The 18,870-nt window shown below is 43.9% G+C and overlaps 2 non-coding genes across 2 annotated transcripts; both read left to right on the top strand.

Moving 5' to 3' along the window:
* Window positions 1-11,380: 11,380 nt before the first annotated feature.
* Window positions 11,381-11,518, top strand: LOC119948244. Its single transcript, XR_005456654.1, has one exon. It is a non-coding gene; the product is annotated as a small nucleolar RNA SNORA7 (small nucleolar RNA).
* Window positions 11,519-16,536: 5,018 nt separating this feature from the next.
* Window positions 16,537-16,674, top strand: LOC119948499. Its single transcript, XR_005456890.1, has one exon. It is a non-coding gene; the product is annotated as a small nucleolar RNA SNORA7 (small nucleolar RNA).
* The last annotated feature ends 2,196 nt before the right edge of the window (window positions 16,675-18,870 follow it).

Below are 18,870 nucleotides of genomic sequence, written 5' to 3'. Positions count from 1 at the left end.
CGAGAAGTAGCAGCAGCACAGTCCAGTGGATAGAGCACAGGCCTGTAAGTCAGAAGTATCTGAGTTCTAACACCAGCTCCACCACAGTCTCTGCTGTGTGACCTTGGACAAGTCACTTAACCTTCTTTGTGCCTCAGTTACCTCATCTGTAAAACTGGGAGTCATCTGTAAGGCTGTGAGCCCCATGTCAGACATAGACTGTGTCCAACTTGCTTAACTTGTATCTACCCCAGTGTTTAGTAGAGTGCCTGGCACATTGTAAGTGCTTAACAAACACCATAATTATTATTAATAAATATTATTGACTGACTGATTGATCTCATCTGTCTCACCACCGACCCCTTTCCCACGTCCTCTCTCTGGCCTGGAACTCCGTCCCACTCCATAAACGCTAGACCACCATTCTCCCTACTTTCAAAACTTTATTAAGTTCACACCTCCTTCAAGAGGTGTTCCCCGATTAAGCCCTCTTTTCCCTGGCTCCCTCTCCCTTCTTTGTCATCTATCCACTTGGGTCTGGGTACCCTTTGGGCATTTGGTGTTCACCCCACTCTCAGCTTCACCACACTTATTTATATACATATCTATGCATTTTCTATTTATATCAATGTCTGTCTCCCCCTCTAGACTGTAAGCATGTCGTGAGCAGGAAACGTGTCTACCAACTCTGTCGTATTGTACTTTCCCAAGAGCTTAGTACCGTGCTCCATAAACACCATTGATCGAGAAGGCATGGCAATAAAATGTTGCCCTTCAAGTATCCCCTTTATTCACTGCACAGCCCCTATTTCTGTGGTACATTCACCCCAGGTGTGCTGATCTCCCCTCTATTCTCCTTTCCTCACACTTACTGGACTCTACCGCTTCTATTTACACATTATAGGTACAAAGCACTCAGTACAGTCTCATCATTCATTCATACAATCGTATTTATTGAGCGCTTACTGTGGCAGAGCACTGTACTAAGCGCTTGTGAAGTACAAGTTGGCAACATATAGAGATGGTCCCTTCCCAACAACAGGCTCACAATCTAGAAGGGGGAGACAGACAACAAAACAAAACATGTAGACAGGTGTCAAGTCGTCAGAACAAATAGAATTAAAGCTAAATGGACATCATTAACAAAATAAATAGAATACTAAATATGTACAAGTAAAATAAATAAAGTAATAAATCTGTACAAACATATATACAAGTGCTGCGGGGAGGGGAAGGAGGTAGGGCCGGGGGGATGGGGAGGAGGAGAGGAAAAAGGGGGCTCAGTCTCTTGCATTTAGTAGAGGCTCAATAAACAATACCTATTATGATTCTGGCTTTTATTAAGCATTTGCAATGTACTAGGTGCTGGGGTCGAGCCAAGGTATTGGACACAATCCCAGTCCTACACATGGCTCACAATATATCTTAACCCCATTTTACAGATGAGGAATCTGAGGCTTAGAGAAGTTGTGAATTGCCCAAGGTCTTACACAGCAGGCCAGAAGCTGAGCCAGTTCCATGATCTATTGTCTCCCATGTGTACACCCCCCTTTTTCCTCTCCTCCTCCCCATCCCCCCACCCTACCTCCTTTCCCTCCCCACAGCACCTGTATATATATTTGTACAGATTTATCACTCTATTTTACTTGTAGAATATTGACTACTCTATTTATTTTGGTAATGATGTGCATTCAGCTTTAATTCTATTTGTTCTGATGACTTGACACCTGTCTACATGTTTTGTTTTGTTGTCTGTCTCCCCCTTCTAGATTGTGAGCCCGTTGTTGGGTAGGGACCGTCTCTATATGTTGACAACTTGTACTTCCCAAGTGCTTAGTACAGTGCTCTGCACACAGTAAGCGCTCAATAAATACGATTGAATGAATGTGTCAGGAGTCACTGCAGATCACACCAAAAATGAGATATTACTTCTTGCATGGATGATGATTTCTAAGTTACTCTTTGACAAACTGGGTATGGGAAAAGTAAAACTGTGAAAGAGTAATAAATGAAAAAAAGGTATAATATTCACTAACTCTGCCTTTTTGAAAAATACAGCTGTACAAGAGAGATAATAGAATTTGAGAAGCCCTCTTTTTTAACTTGGCTTGAAACAGAAGATTAGAGAAGGAGCCAGGCCTAGTGGAAAGAACACAGGATTGGGAGCCAGGAGACCTGGGTTTTAATCCTCCAGCTCCGCCACTTGCCTGCTTTGTGACTTTAAGCAAGTCACAAAGCTTCCCTGTGCTTTGGTTTTCCATCTGTAAAAAGGGGATTAGATACCTTTTCTCCAATCCCCCCCAATTAGACTGTGAGCCCCATGTGAGACAGACTTTGTCCCATTTAATGATATCGTCTCTACCTCAGCACTTCGTACAGTGCTTGGCATGTAGTAAGCGCTTAACATATGCCACAATTATTTTTAAGATTGAGGATACCCTCAACTAAGATTTAGAACAAAAGAAAATGCTTTATTCGGAACACAATCCTCTTCTCCTGTGGGGGACAGTCAGATACAGCAAATTAGTTTTTTTTTTTTAATTAAATGATTGTTTGGTTTTCCAACCACTAAAATCTGTTTAATCAGGGAATGCTATGTGGTGATCTCATCTACAGGGTCAGGGAGGTCTTCTAGACTGAAAGCTCCTTTCTTTTTAATGGTATTTGATAAGCACTTACTATGTGGCAGGCACTGTACTGAGTGCTGGGGAAGATACAAGATCCAAGATCCTTGTGGGCAGGGAAGGTGTCTACCAATTCTGTTATAATGTACTCTCCCAAATGTTTAATACAGTGCTCTGCACACAGGAAGTGCTCAATCAATACACTTGATTCACTGATTGATTATCACTGGCCATCTGATCTCAGGCTAGGCCTGGAAAACCAGGAAATGGTCACTCCAGCTCTGCTGTTGGGCCCCGGGTGACCTTGGTAAATCCCTTGATTTCTCTGGGCATCTGTCTCTTCTTCTGGAAAATGGAGGTAAAGATAGAAAGTTGCCCCACATTTGTTGACTCTTCATGGAGAGAAACAAATGTACTTTTGGAAAACAAAACCCAACCCACATGCAGTGAATGGCATGTACCTTCACGGTCTCCTTTTTCACACAAGCTGAGGATTCGAAAGAACATTTTTGTTCACAGTTTATGTGGATCGGATGCTTGAGGTTGATAGGCAGGGTTTATGAACATGTGATTGTGTCTTCTTTCTAGTTTGGCAGGCAAGTGGTGGAGGCAGGATTAGAACCAAGATCCTCTGACTCCCAGGTCCATGCTCTTTCCACTAGACCCCGCTGCATCTCATCTGTTGGAGAAGCAGCAGCAGGAGGGTGGAGCAGAACTAGGGGCCCAAAATGCTAATATTCACTGAGAGCTTATTCTGTGCAGAACACTATACTAAGAGCTTGGGAGAGTACAATAGAGTTAATAGACACTATCCTTGCCCCCAAGGAGCTTCCAGTCTACTGTGTGTTGAGCACTATACTGAGTGCTTGGGAGAGTATAATAAAGTCGGCATGATCCTTGCCCTAAAGGAGCTTACAGTCTACGTGTGTGCAGAGCACTGTACTGAGCACTAAGGAGAGTATAATAGACATAATAGAGGTAGACATGATCTCTGGCCTCAAGGAACATACAATTTATCAGGGGAAAGAGGGTCACTAAAATAAATTACAGGTAGCGGGAAGCAAGTACATGAGGACCTCGGGGAGTTGAGTACGGTGTGATTACTTCAGAGTTTAATGATACTGAAGTGCTGAAATGGAAGAAGGGGAGAAATAGGGTGGGGAGATGAGAGGTTTGTCTGGGAAGGTTTCCTGGCTTTGAAGATGGGGAGAGCAGCATTTTTGCCAGATGTGAAAGAGTTCCAGGCAGGAGGGAGGGTGTGAGCAAGAGGTTGGGGATGAGAGAGATGAGAGAATGAAACCCACTGATGATACTGATGTCATGGTGATCAGAACAGTCCTGGGGTGAGATTTGCATTATATGGCTCTCTGCCCTCAAATTCTGGTTTGACCATGAGGGGTAAATTCAGCCAAACCCGGTTTCAAGACAAACCTGGTTAATTCCAGGAGGGGAAAAAAAAAGATTTCAAATTTCAAATCAGATTCCATGTAGATTTGGCCAGTGTCTCAGCATGCTGAACACATTCCATCTATTGCACATTGGCTCGAAGCATTACCTTCCGCTAAAGAAATTCATGAGAAATCTGTGACACATTAGTTGTTTGGGAGGTTGCATTCCCGCAAAACTTAAGCCAGCCAACTTTCGCAAAACCTTCAGTTATGCAGAAACACTCTGAGGAGTAATAAAAGGGAGAGAGTTGCCTTGGATGGCTGTAAGTTGAATTTTCTAAGGGTGTTGTTAAAAATGTCACAAGACCAAAGACCCATATCAGCTAGTCTGACTGAATACCCTTCCCAATGACCTGTAGTTGCTTCCATTACCACTGAGGGAGGCTAGGAGGAGCAGTCTACGGTCCCAAAATGACTTTGAAACATCTCCTCCTTCTCCCTAAATCGGGAGTTTGCCGTAGAGGTCCAGTCTGAGCTGGAACCTGAAATCCCCTGAATTGAAGGTGAATTTCTTCAAACAAAATCTTCTCAGAAATCAACCTTCCCACTCTCTCAATAATAATAATGATAATGATGATGGCATTTGTTAAGCGCTTACTATGTGCAAAGCACTGTTCTAAGCGCTGGGGAGGATACAAGGTGACCAAGTTGTCCCACGTGGGGCTCACAGTCTTTATCCCCATTTTACAGATGAGATAACTGAGGCACAGAGAAATTAAGTGACTTGCCCAAAGTCACACAGCTGACAAGCAGTGGAGCCGGGATTTGAACCCATGACCTAGACTTTCCCATCTCTGTTGACGGCACTACCATCCTTCCCGTCTCACAAGCCCACAACCTTGATGTCATCCTCGACTCCGCTCTCTCGTTCACCCCTCACATCCAAGCCGTCACCAAAACCTGCCGGTCTCAGCTCCACAACATTGCCTAGATCCGCCCTTTCCTCTCCATCCAAATCACTACCCTGCTCATTCAAGCTCTCATCCTATCCTGTCTGGACTACTGTATCAGCCTCCTCTCCGATCTCCCATCCTCTTGTCTCTCCCCACTTCAATCCATACTTCACGCCGCTGCCAGGATTGTCTTTGTCCAGAAACGCTCTGGGCATGTTACTCCCCTCCTCAAAAATCTCCAGTGGCTACCAATCAACCTACACATCAGGCAGAAACTCCTCACCCTCGGCTTCAAGGATCTCCAGCACCTCGCCCCCTCCTATCTCACCTCCCTTCTCTCCTTCTACAGTCCTGCCCACACCCTCCACTCCTCTGCCGCTAATCTCCTCACCGTACCTCGTTCTCGCCTGTCCCGCTGTCGACCCCCGGCCCACGTCATCCCCCTGGCCTGGAAAGCCCTCCCTCTGCCCATCCGCCAAGCTAGCTCTCTTCCTCCCTTCAAGGCCCTACTGAGAGCTCACCTCCCCCAGGAGGCCTTCCCAGACTGAGCCCCCTCCTTCCTCTCCCCCTCTTCCCCCTCTCTGTCCCCCCCCACCTTACCTCCTTCCCTTCCCCATAGCACCTGTATATATGTATATATTTGTACGTATTTATTACTCTATTTATTTTACTTATACATATCCTATTTATTTTATTTTGTTAATATGTTTTGTTTAGTTCTCTGTCTCCCGCTTCTAGACTGTGAGCCCACTGTTGGGTAGGGACCATCTCTATATGTTGCCAACTTGTACTTCCCAAGCACTTAGTACAGTGCTCTGCACACAGTAAGCGCTCAATAAATACGATTGATTGATTGATTGACCTCTGACTCCCAAGCCTGTGCTCTTTCCACTGAGCCATGCTTCTTCTCAATATGTCCCACCACCTAATAGGAGTTTGGGTGCATCAGTGATGACAGGCCAAATGCCACTTGTCCGCTGCATGATTTGGGGCAAGTCACTTAACTTCACTCTGCCTCAGTTACTTCATCAGTAAAATGGAGATTAAGACTGTGAGCCCTATGTGGGACAGGGACCGTGTCCAACCAGATTAACTTGATCTACCCCTGCACTTAGAACAGTGCTTGACACACAGTAAGCGCTTAACAAATACCATAAAAAATGCTGTTTAGAGCAGCTATAGAGATGCTGAGCTTCCTTGCAAAGTTTCTTTCAAAATGGGAACTCAGAACCCTGTAGATAGAAGTGTGAGACTGGGAAGTAAATACCATGTTACAGCTTTATTTTTAGTTACAGAAACTTAATGATGCTGAAAATGTGTACAATGTATACCCCTGTGGAACTCTGTATTTTATTTATTCTGAAAAAAAGAAAGTTCAGAGATAAGCGGAAATAGAAGAACTGTAAAATGCAGTTTGAAACCAACTGAGAAGTTCTAAAAAGGCTGATCTCTAGCTTTTGATGTTGACTGGGCCTGACTAAATTTCCCCTACTACTCTGTTACCTCTAGACTGTAAACTCATTGTGGGCAGGGAATACGTCTACCGACTCTGTTATATTGCAGTCTCTCAAGCACTTAGTACAGTGCTCTGCACACTGTAAATGCTCAATAAATATGATTGATTGATTACCTATGGCCTGGAGTACTCACCCACCCCCTCGAACAATCACTTATGTATATATCCTAATATTCTGTTCAACTCATCTTGCTCATTCAACCCCGTATTCAGCCCATCACCAAATCCTGTCGGGTCAACCTTCACAACATCACTAAAATCCACCTTTTCCTCTCCATCCAAACTGCTACCACACTGACCTGAACATTTATCGTACCCCACCTTGACTGCTGCATCAGCCTCCTCGCTGACCTCCATCTCCTGCCTCTTCTCACTACAATCCTCACTTCACTCTGCTGCCCTGATCATTTTTCTAAAAAAAGTTCAGTCCACATTTCCCCACTCTTCAACAACGTCTATTGTTGCCCATCCACCCCTGCATCACACAGAAACTCCTTGCCATCAGATTTAAGACACTCGATCAGCTGCCCCCCTCCTACTTTACCTCTCAGATATCCGACGACAATTCAGTCTTCACACTTCACTCACCTAATGCCAACCTATTCACTGTATCTCGAGCTTGTCTATCTCTCCACCGACCCTTTGTCCACATCCTTTCTCTGGCTTGGAATTCCCTCCCCCTTCATATCCAACAGTCCACCACTCTCCGTACCTTCAAATCCCTCCTCTTAAGCCAACCTACTCACCTACTCACTGTACCTTGACCTTGTCTATGTTGATGCCGGCCCTTTGTCCACATCCTCTCTCTGGCCTGAAACTCCCTCTTAGTTCATATATCTGACAGACCACCACACTCCCCACCTTGAAAGCCTTATTAAAATCACATCTCCCCCAAGAAACCTTCTCCAATTGAGCCCTCATTTCCCCTACTCCCTCTCCCTTCTGTGTTGCCTTTGCACTTGGACCTAGACCCTTTAGGTACTTGATTCACTCATTCTTTCAATCGTATTTATTGAGCGCTTACTGTGTGCAGAGCACTGTACTAATCACTTGGAAAGTACAATTCAGCAATAAAGAGAGACAATCCCTGCCCACACCAGACTTACAGTCTAGAAGGGGGGAGACAGACATCAAAACAAGTAAACAGGCATCGGTATAAATAAATAGAATTACAGATATGTACTTATATACACAAGTGCTGTGGGACGGGATGGGGGGGTAGAGCAAAGGGAGTGAGTCAGGGCAACGCGGAGGGGTGGGGGAGCTGAGGGAAAAGGGGGCTTAGTCTGGGAAGGCCTCTTGGAGAAGGTCAGTCATTCAGTCAATCATATTTATTGAGTGCTTACTGTGTGCAGAGCACTGTACTAAGAGCTGGGGAGATCACAGCATAACAACAGAACAGACACATTCTCTGCCCACAATGAGTTTACAGTCAAGAGGAAGCATAACTTATGTTTCCCACTTCCCACCCCGGCCCTTTCTCGGGGCCCTCAGGTCCACTTGGGTCCCGACCAAACCTCTAGGTCCACTCAAATAACTGTCAACTGTCCACAGTGGAATTGTGGCTGCCAGGGCTAGCTGGCAACTGTTAAATAGCGGCAGGCAGCCGGTGTCCAGCCAGGGGCTTCTGGGAGCCCTTGAAAAGCACCAAATAAAAACATCTTTTTTTAAGGTATTTTTCAGTGCCTACTCTGTGCCAGGCACTGTACTAAGTGCTGAGTAGATACAAGTTAATCAGGTTGTACAAAATCCCTGTCCCAAATGGGGCTCACAGCCCTAACCCCCATTTTACAGATGAGGGAACCGAGGCCCAGAGAAGTGAGCCTTCATTTCACCCCACCCTCAGCCCCACAGCACTTTTGTATGAATCCATAATTTATTTTAATGTCTGTCTCATCCTCTAAACTGTAAGCTCCTTGTGGGTAGGGAATGTGTCAACCGACTCTGTTGTATTGTAATAATAATAATAATGGCATTTGTTAAGTGTTTACTATGTGCCAAGCACTGTACTCTCCCAAGCACTTAGTACAATGTTCTGCACACAGTAGACCCTCAATAAATACCACTGATTGATTGATTGGCATAGAGGCTTCAATGCTCCAGGCAGAAACTGTCCATCAGCAGCCTCCCAGGCCAGTGAAAAGGCACAGGCAAAAAACAGAAATCACATACTAACTGCCATTCACAATCCCCGCTTCTGCTCACTGGTGCTGCAAATAGTTCCCCCATACAGCATGGCTCAGTGGAAAGAGCCCAGGCTTTGGAGTCAGAGGTCATGGGTTCAAATCCCAGCTCCCCCACTTGTCAGCTGTGTGACTTTGGGCAAGTCACTTAACTTCTCTGTGCCTCAGTTACCTCATCTGTAAAATGGGGATTGAGACTGTGAGCCCCCCGTGGGACAGCCTGATCACCATGTAACCTCCCCAGCACTTAGAACAGTGCTTTGCACATAGTAAGCATTTAATAAATGTTATCATTATTATTATTATACAAAAATATCAGGTTTCTGATTATTTTCTCCAGCTAACAGACTTGGGGACTGTCTCTCAAAATTTCACTTCCCTGATTTTCACCTTGGGGATTCCTAAATCATTTTCTTTTAGGCATGTTCCTTTTTCATCTTCTCTAACTCAAGATAGCAATTCAAGAAAGGTACCTGAAGCAGCGGCTGATCCTCCACCCTGTAAGTCTCCTATCGCTCAAACGCTCTCAAGTAAAAACAAACAAGCAAACAAAAAATCTCTATGACTAATATCGAAGCTTTCCAAAACAGGTTGGCAACTAGCCTAGCTAGGATAATAATTTATACCCTCCTTCAACCACATATAATACAGTCTTTATTCAGCAAATAGCCAAGTCGTTTCACATCAAGCCAAAGGTCAGTTTTTGCTGTATTAATAGCTGCTCTGGGAGGGTCAGTGTTGTGCTATCCTACATTTTTTCCAGGGCCTGGAGATGCAATTTCCTACAATCTGCAGGCAATTTCCCACCAATTTTCTTGGGGAGCTAATAGGCTGTGACAGGAGATGGAGCTAGCAAGCAGCAGGCAGCTTCAGAAAAGACAAATTGCATCTCTGCCACCTAACTGGGCAATCTAGATCGACAGAGTTTATAGCTTTGTAGTGTTATTGGACCCCATGCTAACCGCAAATCATTCAAGCTGCTATCTGAATTTCATATTCCTTTCCTTCTGAATTTGTTATCACCACATATCACTTTGTAGCTCTTTCGCTGAAAACTGCAGTTAAAAATGGATCATGTATATTAGTGGTTTAACTGTCTCTTAAATAGCTTCCTTGGAGTTATTAGTATTCAGAGCATATAGAGTTCTTGCTACGCTGGCAAAAGTAATGAGGAAAGGAGGGGATGAGGAATTTAAAGAGGTCTATGCAACAGGTTTGAGAACCTTGGCAAGAAAGGGGATAGAGCAAGCTGAATTGCTAAAGAATCTAAAGTCTCTGCAAAGAAGCTTGGATCCCAAAGTCTGGCTTTATTGAATCAGGACTAGAAACAGTCTTTGGACTGTAAGCTTGTTGTGGACAGGGAATGTGTCTACCAACTCTGCTTGTACTCTCCCAGGTGCTTAGTGAAGTGTTCTGCACACAGGAAGGGCACAATAAATATCGTTGATTGATCGATTAATAAAATGGACTGTGTCCATGATTATAGATTTCCATGAAATTGTTGTCAGGGATGCAGTCTGATACAGCATGTGCAATGTACTTTGCAACCCTCTGGAATTCGACCTAATCAATCAATCAATCAATCAATCAATGGGATTTGTTGAGTGCTTACTATGTGCACAGCACTGTGCTACATGCTTGGGAGAGTACAATAAAACAAAATTAGTGGACACTTTACCTGCCCATAATGAGCTTACAGGCCCAATGAAGTGGACCCCGAATAATGTCACTATTATATGCTTGGCATGTAATAAGTGCTTCACAAATACCACAATAAATTAGAGAACTTTCCTCCCCTAATACCTCACTATCAGGAAGGGGAAATTAGTGAGTAGAGTCTCCTTTACAGGTAGAGGTAACAAGGTCAAGAGCTTTGCCCAAGATCACACAGCATTTCACTGGGGTGCAGCTAAGATAGAATCTCTTTCTCCTGGCTTGTATTCAGGAGTTTTATGTATTTCTATATCCTAAATATGTGGGGAAAGATCATATTTTAATGACTATCCAGAAGCTGGGTGAGATTGGAAAGTAGCAGTTGCAGTAGCAGCAGCAGCAGTAATAGTGGTAATAGCAATAATAATGGCATTTGTTAAGCGCTTACTATGTGCAAAGCACTGTTCCAAGCGCTGGGGAGGATACAAGGAGATCAGGTTGTCCCACGTGGGGCTCACAGTCTTAATCCCCATTTTACAGATGAGGTAACTGAGGTACAGAGAAGTTAGGGGAAGCAGCGTGGCTCCGTGGAAAGAGCACAGGCTGGGGAACCAGAGATCGTGGGTTCTAATCCCGGCTCTGCCACTTGTCAGCTGTGTGATCTTGGGCAAGTCATTTAACTTCTCTGGGCTTCACTTCCCTCATCAGTAAAATGGGGATGAAGACTGTGAGCCCCATGTGGGACAACCTGATTACCTTGTATCTACCCCAGCACATAGAACAGTGCTTGGCACATAGTAAGCGCTTAACAAATACCAACATTATTATTATTAAGTGACTTGCCCAAAGTCACACAGCTGACAAGTGGCAGAGCCAGGATTAGAACCCATGTCCTCTGACTCCCAAGCCCGGGCTCTTTCCACTGAGCCATGCAGCTTCTCAATAGTAGTCATAGTAGCAGCAGTAGTAGTAGTTGTAGTAGCAGTAATAGTAGTAATTATAGTAGTATCAACAGCAGCAGCAGTAGTGGTAGTAATAGTCGTAGTAGCAGTAGTAGAAGGAGCAGTAGTAGTAATAGTATTTCCCCCTCTCAGGTTCACACCTGGAGAGTTTCCAGTACTCTACCAGTCTCAGCTATGGGAGGGAGAGGCAAGCAGAGGCCTACTCATTCCATTCCTAGCTTGGCCAGTGGCTAGCAAATGGAAGGCATTCTGCTACAAGTCAAGACTCCCCTGTGCTGGGCAGCAGTGGCATGGGAGAGAGTTGAGGGCAGAGACTCAAGTATCCTGAGTGGAAGATGGCAATGGTAAACCTCTTACACATTTTTACCAAGAAAACTCTATGTATACACTACCAGCACAGTTGCAGATGGAGTTGGGGCGTTCTGGGAGAGATGTGTCCATGGTGTCGCTATGGGTTGGAAACAACTCGACAGCATAAGACAAGTAATAGTATTTATTGAGCACCTACTGAATATAATGTTCAGTACTAAGCACTCAGTAAAAGTACAAGACCTATTCCCTCAGGTTGAGACTTTACCTTCAACTGACAATGGAGGGAGGGTAACCTATAAATTGTATTTTTTTCACTTTACCAGTAAAGTCCTGAACCTAGAAGTATTTAGAGTAGTTGGGAAGCAGGAGTAAAAATAGCAAAGGGCATAGTTTTTCATAATCTGAATAAATTAAGTAAAATTAAAATATTTCCTACTTAAATTAAGACTGTCCATTGGGAAAGCAAATTAGTTTATACTTAGTAGAAGGATACATAAAATTTTACTATAATTCAGCCCTGAGGAATTTTTTAATTACCACAGTAATGAAAAATGTAAAATTACTGTGAACGTGTGCTGGAATCTTTCAACGCCCATTCCTCGGTTTTAAACCATTTCCCATTTTAATATCCAATTTCATAAATAGCATGTTTTTCAAGATGTTTAGCTGTTCAAAACAAAATTGGGGTATAAGCAGAGCATTCAGCAATAACTTGCGCTCAACAAGAAAAAGATGGCAACAGCAGCAAACAATGCAATTCTGGCCTGACTAAAAAGAGAGCTAATCATTTCTTAATCAGCAGCAATTGCCAGAACACAAATTCTAGAGCTCTTCTGCCTCCAGAAGAGCCGAATCAAAAAGAATGATCCTGACAGGCTTTCGTGGACTGCTACCCAATTAGGGACACTACAGTGTCCAGTATTTCCGGGAACATCTTACCAAACAGCAGAAATTCATAGCAGACCCTTAATTATTCCCAATCTTGGCAGTTTTATAAATACGTGTACTCAATTATAATAATAATAATAATGATGGAATTTGTTAAGTGCTTACTATGTGCCAAGCACTGTTCTAAGCGCTGGGTGGGGGGGATACAAGGTAATGAGGTTGTCCCATGTGGGGCTCACTGTCTTCATCCCCATTTTACAGATGAGGTAACTGAGGCCCAGAGAAGTGAAGTGACTTGCCCAAAGTCACACAGCTGGCAAGTGGCGGAGGCGGGATTAGAAACCAAGACCTCTGAATTCCAAGCCCATGCTCTTTCCACTAAGCCATGCATTCAGAGAAATTTCTTGACTACTATATTTGTAAGTATTTTTTATGTCAATTTCCTTCATTAGAATGCAAACTCTCTGTGGGCAGAGAATGTGTCACATCTTTGGTTTCTTCTTCTACTTTCTACTTCTCACTCAATAATGCAGCAACAATAACAACAATTACTACTACTACTAATAATAATAATGATGGCATTTGTTTAGCGCTTACTATGTGCAAAGCACTGTTCTAAGTGCTGGGGGGATACAAGGTGATCAGGTTGTCCCATGTGGGGCTCACAGTCACAGTCTTAATCCCCATTTTACAGATGAGGTAACTGAGGCTCAGAGAAGTTGTGACTTGCCCAAGGTCACACAGCAGACATGTGGCAGAGCCGGAATTAGAACCCATGACCTCTGATTCCCAAGCCTGTGCTCTTTCCACTGAGCCACGCTGCTTCTTGGTCTACTGGACAGAGTACTGACCTGGGAGTCAGAAGGACCTGGAATCTAAGCCCAGCTCTGCCACTTGTCTGCCACGCGACCTTGAGTGAGTCACTAAACTTCTCTGGGCCTCCGTTACCTCACCTGTAAAATGGGGATTAAGACTGTAATTCTACCTATAATGGCTCAGAACAGCATTAGAGAATTGCTAAAACTCAAATGACTGCCTTTTGGGATCCTGGCTTATTGCAGAGAAAAAGATAACTCTTTCCTGATTAAGAGAGGAGCAGGAGTTGTTTCGAAGCTTTGGCAATCATGAGTGGAATCAATTGATCCCGACATTCCTAGATAATGCACATTTGACACGCAGTTTATTTAAACCCCAAGAAGAAGGGCACAACTGATTCACCGAAAATATTTTCCCAGTGTCAATGCTAATTCAGCACTTGTAAACAATATATTTTTAAACCTGACCAAAGGGATTTTGAAGGTCAAACTCTACACTAGTGGGATCATTCAAGAGAGTATTATTTTAAAAAAAAAAAAGAATGAAAAAGAACAAGAAATCTTGGTCTGGTTCCAAAATATTTTGATGCAGTTAACCACAAAATAAGTTGTTAGCTTATTATAACTGCAGCCAGTTCTGAAAATAATGGAGGAATCCGCTGTGGATTGCTGAAAGACAGTGGAACAAAGAGTGTGAAATGAACAGATGGATTTGATTTTAAACAAATTAGGCCCACTATCCAGGGTGTAACAAGTGACTTCTTAGTTTTCCATGCTATGGGTTAACTTCCTTTGATGGCCTTTTCAGTCTGCGTTTGCATTGCAGGAAAAGCAGATTTGATTCTTTTCAGTTGCCAGTCTCCATCTCCAATTTCTGTACCAATAACAGAGTGCACAAAAGGGAGACACATAACAGCATGTTTGATTACTTAATATCCAAACTATGTGTTATCTTAATCTCTTACTCATTCTTGGCAAAATTCAGTGTTACAAGCAAAACCTCTCAGGAGATGTTACTCCTTCTTTGTTCTGGGTGTGTGAGATGTAGCCCCAGCACCATACCACCCAAGATATCGGTACTGAATGACACTGTTCCCAATGCACGGACACCTAGATGTTGCAGTCTTAAGACGAACACGATGAAAATCCTCTCATGCTGAAAACTAGAGGGTTGAGGCCACAGGGCCCCTTTAATGCTCTTCGTTGTTTAGTATTTTCCTTTCCCATGCTATCTGTACCTGTGGTCTTACTCCTGAAAAGCTGCAACCAAATATATCTTTGCACAAGGTTGTGTCTGAATGCTAATGTCCCGTGTTTCCCACAGACATCCACTCTGTTTTTCCTAGCTCTCCACTTACCTTCAAAAAGGCCCAGGTTTTCCTCACTTTCAAAGCCCTTCCCATCTCCCTTCTCTATTTCCGTGGGGAGTGTTTGGTGCAGTCTATAGTCAGCAGGAGTGATTAGTGCCAAACAGAGCACTAAGGTGGAAATGTGCCAATCAGACCAAAAAAAAAAAACAAAAAGAAGAAGAAGAAGTAGAGAAGAATGAAAGGAAATGAGGGGACTGCTGAAAAACTGGTAGGCATGAGTGGAACAGCTGGCAAAATCAGTGAGCAGAGCCTGTCTGCCCACGAAAATCACTGAGGCGAACACAGACTGACTACAGAATCAAATTCCCCTCTCAAACACCCACTCACCCCAGATGCCTCCAACACTGTGCGGGAACCCCAAACCAACAGCAATTGCTCCCACTCTTCCATGTCTTCATCATTGCCAACATCCCCAAAGGGCCCTCAATCCACAAACTCGATTTCTGGGCCTCCAACCACTCAACTTGAAGGGCCAACTCATTCATCAATCAGTTGTATTTATTGAGCACTTACTGTGTTCACATCACTGTACCAATTCCTTGGGAGAGTACAATACAACGGAGTTGGTAGACATGTTCCCTACCTAAAATAATAACGATGGTATTTGTTAAGCACTTATGGTGTGCTGAGCACTGTTCTAAGTGTTGGGGTAGATACAAGGTAATCAGGTTGTCCCACGTGGGGCTCACAGTCTTAATCCCCATTTTACAGATGAGGTAACTGAGGCACAGTTACAGTTAAGTGACTTGCCCAAAGTCACACAGCTGATAAGTGGCAGAGCTGGGATTAGAACCCACAACCTCTGGCCCAGGCTCTTTCCACTAAGCCACGCTGCTTGTCACCCAAAATGAGTTTACAGTCTAAAGGGGGCGACAAACATTAATATAAGTAAATTACAGATGTGTACATAATTTGCACCAATATTGGTGCAGGGGCCTGAGCAGCAGTCATGCCTGTCAAAGACCCACTTCCTCCACTAGAATGTAAACTCCTCAACGGCAGGGATCGTGCAAACAAATTATATGGCACAAGTGCTTCCGACAGCTCTCTGTGCACCATTGGCACTCTTTAAATGCTATTTTTGAGTAACTGCTTCTTTCTGGCTATTTCACACCTCATTCTGACCTATGAACTGCCCTCATCTGCTGTCTGCCACCCCCACAGTATCCTTACCTACATAGAGGAGGTGATAAAGGGATGTCCTGGGAAGAAAAATCAGCAAGGGAAAAGGACCATAACTGAACCATGCTGGCACCCACCTCAAATCACTCAAATTTCTGCCTGCCCCGGAACTTTCTCACCAACCCCAGAGTAGCTCCAGATAGATCAGTCGATCAATCAATGGCATTTATTGAGCACTTACTGTGTGCAAAGTACTGTACTAAGCACTTGGGAGAGTACAATACAATTGAGTTGGCAGATACGATCCCTGTCCACAAGGAACATAAAGTCTAGAAGGGGGCGACAGATGTGAAAATAAATTAAAGATGTAGACAGTATAAAATTGCTGACCATCATTCCCACTGGCCAGAGATCTTTTCAGCCCACTGCTCACAGACCCTTGTCTGCATCACCTAGGAAAGCTCCTTGTGGACAGGGAATGGGTCTACAACTCTGTTGTATTGTACTCTCACAAGTGCTTAGTACAGTGCTCTGCGTACAGTAAGTAGTGAAGAAGCACTGTGGCCTAGTGGAAAGAGCACAGTCCTGGTAGTCAGAGTATCTGGGTTCTAATCCCGGTTCAGCCACATGTCTGCTTTGTGACCTTGGGCAAATCACTTCTCTTCTTTGGGCCTCAGTTACCTCACCTGTAAAATGGAGATTAAAACTGTGAGCCCCACATGGGACATGGACTGTGTCCAACCTGATTAGCTTGTCTCTACCCCGACACATCCCCTCTAGGGGTCGCATCTGGAGAGTTTCCAGTACTCTACCAGTCTCGACTATGGGAGGGAGAGTCAAGCAGAGGCCTACCCATTCCATTCCTAGCTTGGCCAATGGCTAGCAAATGGAAGGCAATCTGCTACAAGTCAAAACTCACCTGTGCTGGGCAGCAGCGACATGGGAGAGAGTCGAGGGCGGAGACTCACGGAAGGAGGTGATGGTAAACCACTTCTGGATTTTTCCCAAGAAAACTCTCTGGATTCACTACCAGAACGATTGCAAATGGAAGTGGGGCGTTCTGGGAGAGACGTGTTCATGGAGTCACTATGGGTCGGAGACAACTTGACAGCATAAGACAAGACAAGACCCGGCACATAGTAAGTGCTTAACAAATACCATAAAAAAGTAGGCATTCAATAAATCCCATTGATTGATTGGTTGATCACCCCCAACGGTCCTCAGACTATCATATGTGCACCCAGCGAACATTCAATTATTCATTTTGCTTACTTCAGTGGTAAATACTACTCCCAAGGAGTATCTCAACAATGTAACAGACCGAAGGGCAGAGTTCATGTGAGAAAATCCATGGGACCAATAGCTGTTGATGCAGCCCCAACTCAAACCCCCTCATTAAAGATAAATAACAGATATTTCCTCATTTCCAATTCTTCCTTCCTCCCACACATTCGAAAACGCTCTTCATTCTATGCTTGCTGGGCTAAAAAAAGTTATATTTTTGGTCTGTCCTTATCTCCATATTCCAATTGCTACCTGCTGCAAGCCTCTACCATTTCAAAGGCTACATTTCAAAAAGCCACATCACAGGCTTTCAGACATGGAATGTTTCCTCTTGAAGACTGGAGGGTGGGGAGAAAAGGTCTTCTACTAAAGGTTAAGAGTAAAAGCTATTAAGTCATAGATGATTTTCCCTCTTGATCCTCAATGGCCACTTCCCTAAGAAGTCAGTATGTGATTCCAGTGGATAGTAAAGTAAAATCATGATGCAAAGGCAAATGTCAATACACTCGGGCATTTGCATTCAAATGACAAAATGTCATTTCTCACTATTACATATTCCGGGAACGAGTCCTCTCCCAGAAGCAAAAAAAAAAGCCTGAATTCTGAAGCGAACATGCCAAATGACAAAGCAAAAGTAGGATACATGCCTGTGAGGCTAGATAGTACTCTAGAGATTGTCTTAAAAATCAGAGATTGATATAGTAAATGAGATTGGTTTGTACCCAAATAAAGGAGAAATAGACCAATATTAAGACAGCTAGAATAGCACCTCATGGTTCTTTTTCATGGCCTCGTAGATAGAGCAGGGGCCTGGGAGTCAGAAGGACCTGGGTTCTAAGCGCTTAGTACAGTGCTCTGCACACAGTAAGCACTCAATAAATACGATTGAATGAATGAATGAATCCCGACTCTGCCACTTGCCTGCTGTGTGACTATGGGTAAGTCACTTTGCTTTGCTGGGCCTCAGTTCCCTCATCTGTAAAATGAGGATTAAGACTGTGAGCCCTACGTGGGACAGGGACTGTGTCCAACTCGATTTGCTTGCATCCACCCCGGCACTTAAGACAGTGCCTGGCACATAGTAGGCGCTTAACAAATGTCACCACCATCATCACCATCATCATAAAAATTACATTTTTATGGACTGACTATCATTTTATGGGGAAAGGGAAACAACGTAGCCCTTCCTTTCAGTGAAAAAGTCTGGGGTCCAGGATGGGATCAGGCTGACTTTTGCAGATATCAAAAGATAGCGAGCATCCACGAGACACAAGTGAGTTTACTCTTAGCTACAGTCTGCCAGCAGCCTGTCGGATCCCGTTTCCATGGAAATTGGCATACTATAGGTGGGAGGGAAAGATTTTTGTATGTGTGTATCTGTGTATTTATGTATGCATATGTATAGATGTATAGATGTAAAAATATTTTTTAGATAACGTTTTAAACCTCTTACCTTCTCGGTACCCATCTAATGCCGGTTTCCATGGCAATGGCATCGGAAAGGCCGCCACCCATTAGCTGAGAGCAGGAACTCGCATGTGGAGATCTCAGAAGACAGCTGGCAGTGATCAGTGCCAGCTAAGCAAAGCACCCAACAGCAACTGAAATAGGGTGGAGGAACAGTGTAAAAAACAAAAAGGAATTTTAAGAATCCTGGAACTTTTAAAAAGGAGGGCTCGTTCAAAGATCAATACCGTGGATCGTTCAAGCTTTCCAAGAGCATCAGCCTCAGGGCTCAATAGGAACCAACCATCCATAGGGATTCTTGACAGAAACCACTGAGTAAATGGCTGGGCTCAGCCCAAAAAAGCTTTGCTCCAT

The sequence above is a fragment of the Tachyglossus aculeatus genome, chromosome X4, assembly GCF_015852505.1.
Source record: "Tachyglossus aculeatus isolate mTacAcu1 chromosome X4, mTacAcu1.pri, whole genome shotgun sequence".
Lineage (NCBI taxonomy): Eukaryota > Metazoa > Chordata > Mammalia > Monotremata > Tachyglossidae > Tachyglossus > Tachyglossus aculeatus.
Note: the sequence above shows the minus strand (reverse complement) of the source record. Positions and strands in the feature narration are given on the sequence as shown.